The sequence below is a fragment of the Ctenopharyngodon idella genome, chromosome 23 (genome assembly GCF_019924925.1).
Source record: "Ctenopharyngodon idella isolate HZGC_01 chromosome 23, HZGC01, whole genome shotgun sequence".
In the NCBI taxonomy this organism is placed as follows: Eukaryota; Metazoa; Chordata; class Actinopteri; order Cypriniformes; family Xenocyprididae; genus Ctenopharyngodon; species Ctenopharyngodon idella.
This window is the reverse complement of record NC_067242.1, coordinates 20,119,546-20,132,447: the sequence shown is the minus strand read 5'-3', so window position 1 is coordinate 20,132,447 and position 12,902 is coordinate 20,119,546. Positions and strand designations below refer to the sequence as shown.

Sequence of the window (12,902 nt, the reverse complement as noted above, 5' to 3'; positions counted from 1 at the left end):
AGGAATCCACCCTGTACATCCCATTCAGACATGGTGATATGATACACCCCAGTGAAGTCATGGAGCAAGTATACTACATGCAACCAAGCAATAAAAGGCCTTTCCCTGCGGTTTTGGATCTCAGAAATGTGTTTGTGAGGAAAGTTCAGATATATACATCTGGAAATGAACATCTGCATATAGAGGCTTTACTTTTAAGTTTGTTACTCTTTTGAGTATGTCCACGACACCCCACTGATGTTGGGATGGGATTTTTGGCCATCGTGTCAATCACTGAGAGGCCTAGATATATAAGACAAGGTTTGACATATTTTTGAAGAGTTCAGCCTAAAATCCCACTAGGCAATTTCCATTTCCTCAAAGAGGAAATCACCTTCTGAGCACCGCACAAAAAGGAAATAAACATGGAAAGTTGGCACGTCAGTCCAAAAACTGACTTTGTCACTGCAGTGTTTTGATGTGAAGTGTATCTGGTGCACTTGCCCTTGAAAAAGTCTTCTGCAAAAAGTATAGGTGATAGATTTTTATTCTAACTAAAGGCAACTGTCTTTGTGAGTTTTGTCAATTAAGTAGATGAGACCCAGAGCTGAGTACAGAGTCACGGAGAGTTAGGCCTCATCGGGGGATGCTATTAGCATGTGTCTTTGCTCTCTCTCTCTCTTGCATAGTCCTAAACTGTTATTAACCTTTGGTTATTTTTGAACTTCTGGTCATGCTTCAAGTCACTTTATATGACGCCAGCATGATGGGAGGCAACCGCTGGCCAAGCAAGCTGCTAATAGTTCACACACTTCAGGGGCCGCTGCAGCATCTTCCTGTCCTATAAAATGAACAGCATTCCATATCCATGTAATCCAAGCGTTATTTTAAATGCATATACGTAAGGAGAAAGAAAGAGCCAGGGAAGTTCAGCTGTTAAATGTCTAAACTAGAGTTAAAAATGAATTCCGCCGCCCAATAGCAACCCTGCCATTATATATGGTAAGAAGCCCTGAGTGATTTAATTATACTTCCTGAAGAGCAAGTGTGGAAATATTTTTAGTACAGATTGTTTCTAGTTGCTTTCTCAGAGTTGGTAGGCTGAAGACGCTTCCCAGGCCAGGTTTTAATATGAAATCAAAAGCAACGCACAGTGGCCCAAAAAATTCAAAAATGTCTTTCACAGTGACTGCGTTGCTTTAACCTATGATGCCTACATATCAATGAGGCTGCACTTTTCTAAGCTGTGGTATCATCTAGCACATTTACACTACCCGCTGAGGCACACATGGATCCATTTCTCCCTTACTCTGAGACACAGTCGCATTCTCCCTCTTGCATTCCTTCCATGCGCCTGCCCCTTCACTAGAACTGCCCACTGCCATTGTGCAGAATGGCAGTGCCCCAATCAAAGTGGCTTTCATCTGGCCAATTTAAACAGACAACCCCAACCAGACATTTGCCTAATGTGTTTTTGTTATGTGGGCCCCTGGCTTCACAATTGTCAGCCGGCTGGAAGGAAGCAGTGGCTCTAACCTCTGTAGTTTCAGTGCTCTTCCCCCACTGGGAGTTCTGCTGGGCTGAAACTAATCCCTCCGCCTGAGAGCCGAAGTGTCCTCTCTGCAGGGGAGAGCCCATTCCAGGGGCCAGGGAGCGGCGGTCTGGCCGCGGCACTCTGCTGACCTGGACCCAACTGGGGGAGGCAGCTGTGAAGGCTGGGAATGCCACATTTCTGACCAAAACCAAGACAGTTGGGCCAGCGCTGACAAATGTTCCTATGGACGCCAGGCATGCTTGCTTGGAGTCATTAGAAAGGGGCCTGAAAATTTATTACAAAACGTATTGGTATTTTAGGGCGCAGCTGATTTAAATTTAGTGGAATCCAGCAGCCTTTATCATTCAAGAATTTAAGATTCCAGTTATGGTTTACCCAGGGATAAAAGGGATAAAAGGTTTTGTGTGTGTGTGTGTGTATATATATATATATATATATATAATACGGTTAGTTCCTGTCCTTGATTCTGATTGGTCAATAGGTGTGTTTTATTCACAATAAAACATGGCTATGACTGCTTTACCCAACGGTTCTGTGTATCACTACACAACACCCTTAGCAACCACTCTTAGCAACGTAAACTGTTTGTTCTCAATTTATATTGTTCATTGAAGCTTACTGCATTATGTAGAAGAGTATCGTGAGAAAGAGATCGAGTGAGCGAGTTTATTACCTGCATTCAGATTCAGCATTTTCCTTCAGGTCAGTCCTACAGTATGTTCATAATAAAAAAAAAAAAATGTCATCTGCAATATCTTGTCCTTTTAACAGTTAAGGGGTTTTCCCGTGACTGACAGCGCTAGTCAAAGCATTTGTCAGTTGCGTCTTGTTCCGTGTTCACAACAATTCAGTCTTTTCAAAGTAAAAGTAAAAGCGCTACCGAGTGAATCACAAATAAAGACAGTCTTTGCCGTCATCCAATGGCGTAATAATGTAACTTGTGTTGCTGTTCACAGTCAGGGACTGTTTTTTTCCGGCGGAAGGAAGGCTTTTAGTGATTTTACTTCATGACAGTTGTATTGATACATATTTTTTTGGCTTTAATATTTGTATTGTGTGGTAACCATCTTATAAAAGCAATAAGGTACTCAAGGCTACTGCTGTATCATGAATAAGTCACGGCTGAAGGGGTTACTCCGCTTCACGTCGTGCCTAACAACGCCCTTCAGCCGTGACTTTATTCACGATACAGCACAGCCTCTCATACCTTATTGCTTACATATATCACGCCCAATTTGTACGTATTTTACGAGGTGGCTAATTCGTACGAATTTGTCCAACGTCACTCGTACGAATTCATACGATTTGTCTAAACCCCAGTGTTGGGTAGGTTTAGGGGCAGGGTTAGGGGTAGGTAATTCATAAGAATTCATATGAATTTGGCAACTTGTAAATAAATATATAACATTAATTTATAAAATAAATATAAACATTTGTTTAGTTATTTTAATATGTTGTTATACATTTTTTATTTTATTTTAATTCATATACTGTATATATTTTAATAGTATTTTTGCTTATGCTCCTGACCAACAGTTTTGTTGTGGCACATGATGCCACTCTTTTAGTTGATGTCGATGCCGCTTGATTTCTACACTGAGGCATTCTGGGGTTTCATTTGACCAGCTTATTTGGTAAATTAGTTTGTCAACATCAGCACTGCCAAAATGGTAGAAATACAGTGCATTGAATGGGACTAACATTTTTTTAAAATGCTTTGTCTAGAATGCACTCTTGAAAAAATAAACAGTTGAAGTTGCTTCAGTCCTTGCCATTTTTCTCTTCCCTTTAACAACAGCCAATGGCCCTAGTACAGCATTTAAATAAACACTCCAGTAGGGAGTATGTCCTGTATATCACCACAATCCTCTGTGATGTCTCTTTCTGAGTAATAGGTCTCTGTAGTTCGCTTGTTTTGCTGTTTTTTCAGAGCCCTGGAGAGTAATAAACTGCCTTCTTGAGGATCAGAGGGCCCTCATAGAACTTCACCAGGTGTGCTTGAATCCTCATAAAGCGCGGCCTGCAGTGCACTCATGGGTAGAAGTGTCCTTTGTGCCGCTCTTAAACAAACACTGTCTACATTGATGTTTTTTATCTCTGAGTTCTAGAAGTACAAACATAAATGTAGTTTGAAATTCATACTGATGAGTTTACAACAGAATAAATGCAATTAACTGAATATGAAACACATGTATCATCTTTTCGGTTTGTCTTGCCCGTGATTGCAAATTTCGATTTATTCAGCATGTTTTTGAGGTTAACCGGCTGAATTATTCCGATGAGGAGAAATCCAGTTGTATTTCATAGGCATGAGTTTGAACACACTTCCATTAGTTCTAGCAGATGAACGTGATGTTTGTTTATAGAGAAATGGAGCTTCACTGCAGCTTTTATTCACCACTTGAAAGCACTTTGCTTGCTACTAATTTACCTTAGGGGGCTTTAAAATTATCTGTCTGTGCTGTCGAAATCTTTATTGTGGTGACAACTCGTCATCATCATCAAAGATTGCCCCGGAGTCAAATAAAGATGGTTTTTGAATAGTGGGTATGGTGTTCTGTCGATCTGATTGGTTCTCCTCTCTAACAGTGAAATTAAGCACTGCAGGTTGGATCAGCAAATGTAGTTTTGGAGATTGATGGTGCAGTCTGTGGGATCAGGCAGGAGGAGAGAAAAACACCCACTGATGGAGTCGTATAATCCATAAAATGTCTCGTATATTGTGTTTGAATTTAGCTTTGATCATTTTTTCTGAATGCAACGCTTTCAGATTAACAATTAGAATCCTTTTTATTTGTCATACCTAAACCTGATATGAAACTAATGTTAATACGGTACACTAAGTTCAAAAGTTTGAGATCGTGAGGTTTTTTTTTTTTTTTTTTTTTTATGTTTTTGAGAGTCTCTCATGCTCACAAAGGCTGCATTTATTTGATGAAAAATACAATAAACACAGTAATATTGTTAAATAGGATTGCAACTGTTTCTATTTTAGTGTATTTTTCAAATGTAATTTATATTATTCCTGTTATGGCAAAGCTGATTGCTCAAGTCTTCAGTGTCACATGATCCTTCAGAAATCATTCCAATATGATGATTTGGTGCTCAAGAAACATATTATCAATGTTGAAAACCGTTCTTCTGCTTATTTATTTATTTATTTTTTTGTAGAAATCATGGTAATTTTTTTTCAGGATTCTTTAATAAATAGAAAGTTCAAAAGAACAGCATTTATTTGAAATGGAAATCTTTGGTGACATTATAAATGTCTTTACTGTCACTTTTTTATCAGTTTAATGCATCCTTGCTGAATAAAAGAATTAATTTATTCCTTTCAAAAATAATCTTACTGCACAATATCTTACGCAAGGTTTTTTTTTTTTTTTTTTTTTCCAGCCCACAATGTACTATAGACCTCAGGAACAATAAGGATGTGTATATAAAACAATATAAACACGCACACACACATACACACACACACACACACACACACACACACATATATATATATATATATATATATATATATATAACCTTTTTACCGTTTACCTCACTTTAATTTATAGATGAATAACCAATAATAATATAGAAGACAATGTGCTATATACACTCTTGCTAAATATGTCATTAAATTGTGATCTGTAAATAACTGTTAGCGTTTCTTACTGGTGAATTATCTAAAGTATTATAGTAAAATGTTCATTTTTTAAATGTTGGTTTGTACTGGTGTCACTAGTCAAGTCTGCGTGAGTTTAGCACATGAAAATTGCAGTTCAGTTTTCACCTGGTTGTCTTTTTTTACATTGTCTGTCATTCAAGACCAGTTTTTGTTGCTCGGTTATTCAAAGCAGAAAATATACTCACTATGACAAAAGTCCTTCAAAGAATGAAGAAAATATCCAATATCAACTGCTCGACAGCTTGGAAAAATCACCACAGATCCAACTCTACCTGTCAGGGACATGAATTTAGAGGCCCAGAATATTTTTTCTTTGTCGTAAGAATTAAGGTAAATATTGTGTAAAATGTGTAAAATGTTGTTTTCATTAGACAAATACTGAAGTTCAGGTTTCGTATCTTGGGGGAAGCTTTAGAGTTTTATGTTCAGGGAGACAGGCAGAAAAAGCAACTCGATCTCCTCAAAGTGTGACATTGTGTAAACACTTTGGTAGCAGATTGCAAACAACCTGTGAAGTTGTGATTTTAGTTTGTTGTTTATTAGCATTAGCATTATTAGCATCACAATCAAAGTATATTTTCTCGGTTTTCTCTGAGCAGATATTGCTCATAGTTTGAAGAAGTATAAATGTGCTATACAGTAACAATAATGACATTCCATCAGGGCATCCATTTATTGTTTTTCAGCTGAATTACTTAACTGAGTAATGAGTAGCTCAACTTCAGCCAGTTGCTTTTAGAGGCTCAGCTGTGGGCAATGCATGAATCATAGCATAATTATGCATTTGTGACATAATTTTGTGATAACCCCAATGCAGTGCAGGACACAGTAGATCCACCCATGTGTCTACATTTCAAGCAGGCATCTCTGCAGCCTCCCAGTAAGACTGCAGGGTCCCATCAAGATAATCCTTAATAAAGAACGGCTTCACTTTTAATCTTACCCACTTCTCATATTTCTAGCTTGATATAGTTTTTGGCAAGTAATGTTTTAGCACTGATGTCAGTCTAGGACTATCAATGCATCTTTGTTAAGTCCACCACGGGCACATAGTAGGAACATTGCGGGGCTTGATTGTCTAATTCTAAAGGGCCGTTTTGCTAAGCGTTTAAGTCTAGGGGAAAAATAAGGCTGTTAAAGCCTTTAGGCTCTCAGACTTAGCATCAACATTTACATATATATTTTTTTAAATGCACTTTAAAAAAAAAAAAAAATAAATAAAAAATATATATACTTTATGTATACTTGTTATGTCTATATATCTTTCAGAATTTTAATTTCAGTCTTATTGAATATTACAAGGCATCTTTCACCTGATATTGTACTATTTATAGTTATATGGTACAGTAATGTGAAACATACCTTTCTGTTGACGATGATGCCATTGCTTAGGGGGAAAATGAAAGTGTTTGCTTGGGAGACATAAACAACTTGGGATAATTATGCTGTGCAATTTTAAAATAACTGCAAAATTACATTGAAAGTTAATTTTATGTGCGAGAGAGGGGGTTATAACTCGATTGGCGTATAAACCCCTCAGCTACGGCGAATAGTTACTTGAGATCCCCTCTGCATTTATTAGTCTATTGAGTTATCAAGAGCCTCTTCAAAATGCAATATATTTAATTTTCTCAGGCTGTAATGTGAAACGCCGGCTTTTACCTGTAGGCACATCTGTAGCGTAAATGCCTGTGCATTTGCATGACAACTGCTTTAGTAGTGCGCCACATCTAGATGAGGAAAAGTCAAGCTCGGGTCTATTTATACTGAGGAGGACGGCAGAGGTTTGACCTGCTGTCCCATATATGGCTGCCAAGTCCATTTCATTGTGACACACTGTCTTTTTGGCCACTTTATATATTTTTTGTAGATATTAAGTTCTGTTCACACCAAGAATGTTAACTATAAAGATATCGATATAACTATAACTGCTGTTATGTCAACTGCTACTTTAAATGCTTGCGCTCTTAAAGCAGATTGGATTCTGATTGGCTGTCAAAGTTTTTGTCGTTCATCAGCTGGGAAAAAAAATCATTCTGAGAGTGATTCCAGTGATATTGTTTCTCTGTGCCGTTATCGTTTTTGTTGTGGTGTGAACTCTGCTTTTCTTTTATATTTCGAATGATTTTTAGTACTATTGTTATAGTTATCATCCTTGGTGTGTACGGGCCTTTACCCATCAAACATAAATGCAAAAATACATTTTTAATATAGGCCTGTATGTCTATAAAATAAGGCACATGCTGCTTTTTGTTCATTATAGAGTTTGTTTAGAAGCTTATCATTTTAATATTATTATCTCCACGTTGTGCGTTTCTTTTAAAATGTAAACTTTCGTTTATAATTCTATTGATTAATTAAATAATTGTGACCCTGGACCACAAAACCAGTCATAAGTCACATGGGTATATTTGTAGCAATAGCCAACAATACATTGAATGGGTCAAAATTATCGATTTTTCTTTTATGCCAAAAATCATTAGGATATTAAGTAAAGATCATGTTCCATGAAGATATTTTGTAAATTTCCTATCGTAAATATATCAAAAATGTGTTTTTGTGAGTGGATATGCATTGCTAAGGATTTCATTTGGACAACTTTAAAGGCAATTTTCTCAATATTTTGATATTTTTGCACCCTCAGATTACAGATGTTCAAATAGTTGTATCTTTTTGTATGTATTTTGTATGTTTTGTATATTTTTTTTTTTTTTTTGAAGATAATTTTTTTGAGATCCACTTTACATATGTAGTGTGTATATGTATTTGTGTGTATATATATATATATATATATATATATATATATATATGTGTGTATATATATAAAGAATGCATTTCTTTATGTAATAGATTACATTTGGTAGTATTCCATTGTGAGGGAGTAGTGAAGGTAAACTTTGGAAACAAATGAAGTAATAAGCTGGAGCAGACAGACGGCAGTCATTACCTTGCAAACAGCAGTGAGAAGTCTACTTGTTGATGGAGGGCTTCCACTATAACGCTGATCGGACGAGCCAGTTTGCTCCAATAAAATCAGCTCCATCATTTACAAACTATATTTACTTAATGCATACCTACTAGGATCCTTTTGTCAGGGACAAACCACAAAGAATCAGCCACAAAAAAGAACCGGTTTGTGGAAAGAAGAAAATAAAAATAAACGGGAGAGAAAAAGAAAAAAGCTGTGCCCCTGGGCTGTGTGTGTGTGCATAGCCACAGGATCCAGCAGACTAGCAGAGATGCATGCAGGATCTGCCGTTTCATTGTCTTAGGATCACTGATACAATCTAGAGGAAGGCTATATTGCTTAAAGCTGTGAGTGAATGACATATGGAGGACTGGTGTGAAGAAAACTCCCCAGTGCCTCCTCCAAACTAAAGTCTTCCTGTGAGAGAGAGCAGCGAGCAACTTTCTGCGCTTTCAAACTGCATGCTCCCTCCCTCTCTCTCTCTCTCTCTCTCTCTCTCTCCCTCTCTCTCTCTCTCACCCATTTCTCTCTCTCTCTCTCTCTTTCACTCTTTTTTTTTCTCTTCCTCAGACACTAGCTAGTCACTGCCTGCAGCAGTAATCGGACAACTCTCGTTCTTGCTCGGAGTCTGTCTCTTGAGATCTAGCACGGGGCTCCTTGACTTTTCACCCTTAAAATGAAAAAGAAAAAAGTTGTCTTATATCGCTAATCTGCGCATTTAAAGTCAACTCAGAGAGAAGTTTCTTTTTTAAAAAGTTCTTTATTTGCTCTGGAACGGACAGACACTCAACGGAAGATTGCAAAAAAAGGAGGAATAAAAGAAAAAGTGCAAGGATTCTACCATAATTGTAGTGAGTACTATTTTGATTATCTTTTAACAGTCTTTTCTTCTACGTTTGTTATTTTAGGTGTCCCGTGTTAAACTTTTTATGTCAGTTTTACACATGGCAAAATGCGGCTGTGTGTCTTAACTTTGCATAATCGAGGTTTAGATTAAATTGAAACATTTTTGAAAACACCTTATGATATTTTTATAAGCGTCAAAGAGTTTTTTGAATGACAAAATTAAAGTCATTTAAACCCTCTGAAAAATTATTCTAGCAAATTATTAGCAATTTATCTAATGTTATTTTTTTTTTTTAAATCTTCGCCTAATGTACTGTTAAAACTTCAGTGTTGTTATCTTTATTAAATTTCATAAAAGACTGTAAAATATAAAAAGAAAAATATTAGATTCTGTCACTCCTGTCAGTAACACCATTTGCAAAATGTCCAAAAATGAAAATTGCTGTAGTATATTTTGACAGATTATTTCCAAATCATATTTATAAAAGTTCATAAAAAGATTATTTCTACTTATACATACAAAGTATTTAGTATTTTTTAAAAAGCTTAATTTTGTATAGTATTTTGAGTTCCTACAAATTTCTATGTTATTTAAATTTTTTCTGGTAAATACACGCACAGTCTTTTTAACACACAATTCCCTGTAAAATTCAGCAACAACGTTTGAGTTTAAAATCTTTAAGACTGCGCTAAAGACATCATGTCGCTGTCACCATTTGCCGCTCAAATTTAAATCCCCAGTGACTCTATCTCTCTCTCTCACGCACCTGATTCACACCTTCACCCTTTTCAAATTCACCTTTTTGCGTCTCCATAGCCCTCAGGTGAGAACTACCTTTTTTGATACTTTAAAACAGGTGTACAAGGCACTGAAATAAGAGATAGCATTGTAAATAATGACCCCATTTTGGGTCTAAGATAATAAGTTTCCATTTTCCATCCAGTAAGTAAAACTCAAAATTCTATTCAGCTGGCAGAATGAACAAAACCAGTTCAGTTTTAGCAGTTGACATCCAATGCCATCTGCTGCAGGCAGGAATGTTTTAGGGTAGACAGACAGGCAGATTGCTGTCTTGTAAGACATCAGCAGACGGCCACCACAACCAAGACACCCGTACATTTTTTAAAAAGGCTTGTTTTCTATCCAAGGATGCAGTTTATTTGAGAATTTAGCATTCTGTTTAAATGCGTAAGTATGCAGGACTCAAAACAGATAATCTCTTTCTCACTTTTATCATTGATTTGATTTTTTTGTCCAGTGAATAAACACCAAAAAAATGCCGTTTTAAATATGCTTTTATCTTATAATAATTTAAAAGTCATTCCACGGCAGCTGTTTCCCCGACTCGCATTGTTTTTTTTCAGAGTGTGTGAGTACGGTGTTGCCTCCAGCCGCCCTCTCTGTGTTCCTTTCGCACAATAACCCTGCTTATCTAATTACCTCTAAATGGGCTGCTTGATTTGGACTGTTTACACACTGTATTTGTTTTAATAAGGCATAAGTTCGACTGCATTAAGCTCTCTCCGATAAGCCCTCATGCGTTCAGCCCCACGACGTGCCGTTGTTTGCCGAAGGCCCAATGCATTCCGTATGTGTGCGGCCGAGCTGGAAACGGTGCGCGGTGAAAGACACAGGGTTAATTGAAACTGCTGCGCTCCAGTGTTTATGAGATAGAGACAGCGGAAATGGTTTGTGGTGATTAGCTGTTTACTAAATACAGTAGAATGTTATTTTGTTAACATGCCACTGTTGGTCTCAGGAAAACGTTGCTCAGGGAGCAGGAAATAAGGGCTGAGAAGCTCAATTGATCACGGCTCTTCTACATTCACAATTCCTTTGTGTTTGTTTATGTGTAATCAAGGAGTTTGTTTACTTGAACAGGAGAGCAGAGGATGAGCTAAACCTGAGTGTCTTTTTTTGCTTTTAGGATGTTTGTGTGGATGCAGGTTTTAGTATGGTGAATAAAAGAAAATGGGGGGGAAATAAATAAATACTGTGACATTATAAAAATCTCTTTATTTTTACTACTTTTTTAAGATTAAATTAATTTGTAAAGCAGTCTTTTTACAATGTAAAAAATTAAAGGCCGGAGAAAAATAAATAAATAAAGGATGCATTAAAATTTAATGCTTTTTCAGTAACAATTTACGTGTTCGCAGTGTGATCGCTTTTTTTTCTTTCTGTGACAATGCAGTGGGGAGAATTTGATCAGATGTGTACCTTAAATCTTCTCTGATGGATTCTCAAAGCGGATGGACTTCTGGAAATAATTTAAGGGTTGAAGAGCTCGGAATTAACAGATTTAATGTAGCTGCGCTGTCCATCGCTTGAGCTTCATGTCAGATTGAACAAAATGGAACGGACAAATTGCACATCAACAAACCACAGCACGTGTTTGGAATTTACATTTTAATAATTACACAAAATTCTAAAAATTTAAATTGTCTGCTTAAATTAAAACAAATTTTTATGAGTATGTGTCCAAGTGTGGGTTTGCATAAGTGTGTCCTTTCATTTGATAATTGATATATATTTTTATCAGCATTATGTATTGATTATCTTGATTAGATGGTTTTCATGTCACAATTTAATAACACATTATTAGTATTTTACTACATTCACAAATTTAAATCTATAATTCAGTTACAAAGGGGAAAAAAGAAAAAAAAAACTTTAAAAGCAAGTACCTGCAATAAAATTAAGCCCGATATTACAGGCATGATATTACATTTCTCATTCTGTCCTTTTTTATATATATATATATATATATATATATATATATATATAAGGTAATCAGTGTTTTGTTGGTGGTGCACATTTCTTTGCTCTATGCTCTATGAGTCCAGTGAAGTGTAGCATTTTGTAAACTGTGTCTAATTCTAGTCACATCTGTGTTCAATTGTTGTCTACATCGACATTCTTTGCATGTGGATTTATTTTTCCTGGGCCACCATGTGGATTCAGCTGACCAGCTTAAGTTGGGATTAGTTGTTTTAAAGTTATTTTGATTAAAGCGCTGTTTTTCAAAACTAGAAACTTACAACACATGTTTTGCATAGTCTATGAAATTCAAAAAGGAACATGCATGTCTTGCCTTATAAAATTACAATCTTGTAAACCGTGGCTGGAAAGCAAGCAGGGAAAAGTGAATAAACAGTTTCATTATGAATTTTTGAATTTGAAAAATATAATTGACTCATTCTCTAAATTTTACACCTCATATAATTGACAAAAAAAAAAAAAAAGATAAATGCAATAATAAATGCCAGCAAATATTTCAATCCAACTTGTTATTACATCAGAACTGAAGTATTCAGGTGAATCTCATCCATGCCGGAGCTGTTCAGACAGCCCGCGTGCTCTATAATGATCAATGTTAAAAGCCCGGCGGTGTTTGCCGATGGAAACGCAGCGCTTGAAATAAGCAAAGCGAGACAAAAAGCCGTGCAAACAGTCGTGAGTGAAGCGTGTTTGGCTTTTTTGATGACGCTTCCAACGCAGCTCTTTGTTCCTGAGAGCTTCAAAGAAAGCTCAGTTCAGGTTGAATTCAAGCACACATCAAAGATGCTGAATGCACTTCTTTTTTGTTTAAACAATAAATATTTAGCAGTACAAGACAAGGGCTTGTTTTTGCTTTTAAAAGCCCACCAGCCCCTCCCTGTTCACCTGGTGAAAATCACCTGCTGGATGAGGGGCTCTGCCGTGAGACCAGTATGCGTAATGCTTCGTAAGCTGAATGCAGGCCGCGGCAAAGGTCTTTATTTCTCCGTACAGAGTCCCTCCTTCTTTACTTGCAATGAAACAACTTGTGCGGAACTTTTTATAGAAATCCAAAGTAATGTTCCCAGGCTTCAGATGATGTAAGGAATGACTT

At 36.6% G+C, this 12,902-nt stretch overlaps 1 protein-coding gene across 7 annotated transcripts in view; it reads left to right on the top strand.

The window, feature by feature from the left end:
• The window catches only part of eya1 (EYA transcriptional coactivator and phosphatase 1), a 73,526-nt gene that overhangs the window by 17,301 nt on the left and 43,323 nt on the right, over window positions 1–12,902 (top strand). For 3 of the 7 annotated variants that reach the window (XM_051882801.1, XM_051882798.1, XM_051882797.1), the window contains exon 1: window positions 8,737–9,032. The exons of 1 other annotated variant lie outside the window; for it this stretch is intronic. The gene's annotated coding sequence lies outside the window, so the exon portion shown is untranslated. Of the gene's footprint in view, window positions 1–8,735; window positions 9,033–12,902 lie in introns of those variants that run through there. 3 more of the 7 variants (XM_051882800.1, XM_051882796.1, XM_051882792.1) reach the window with 2 other exon arrangements.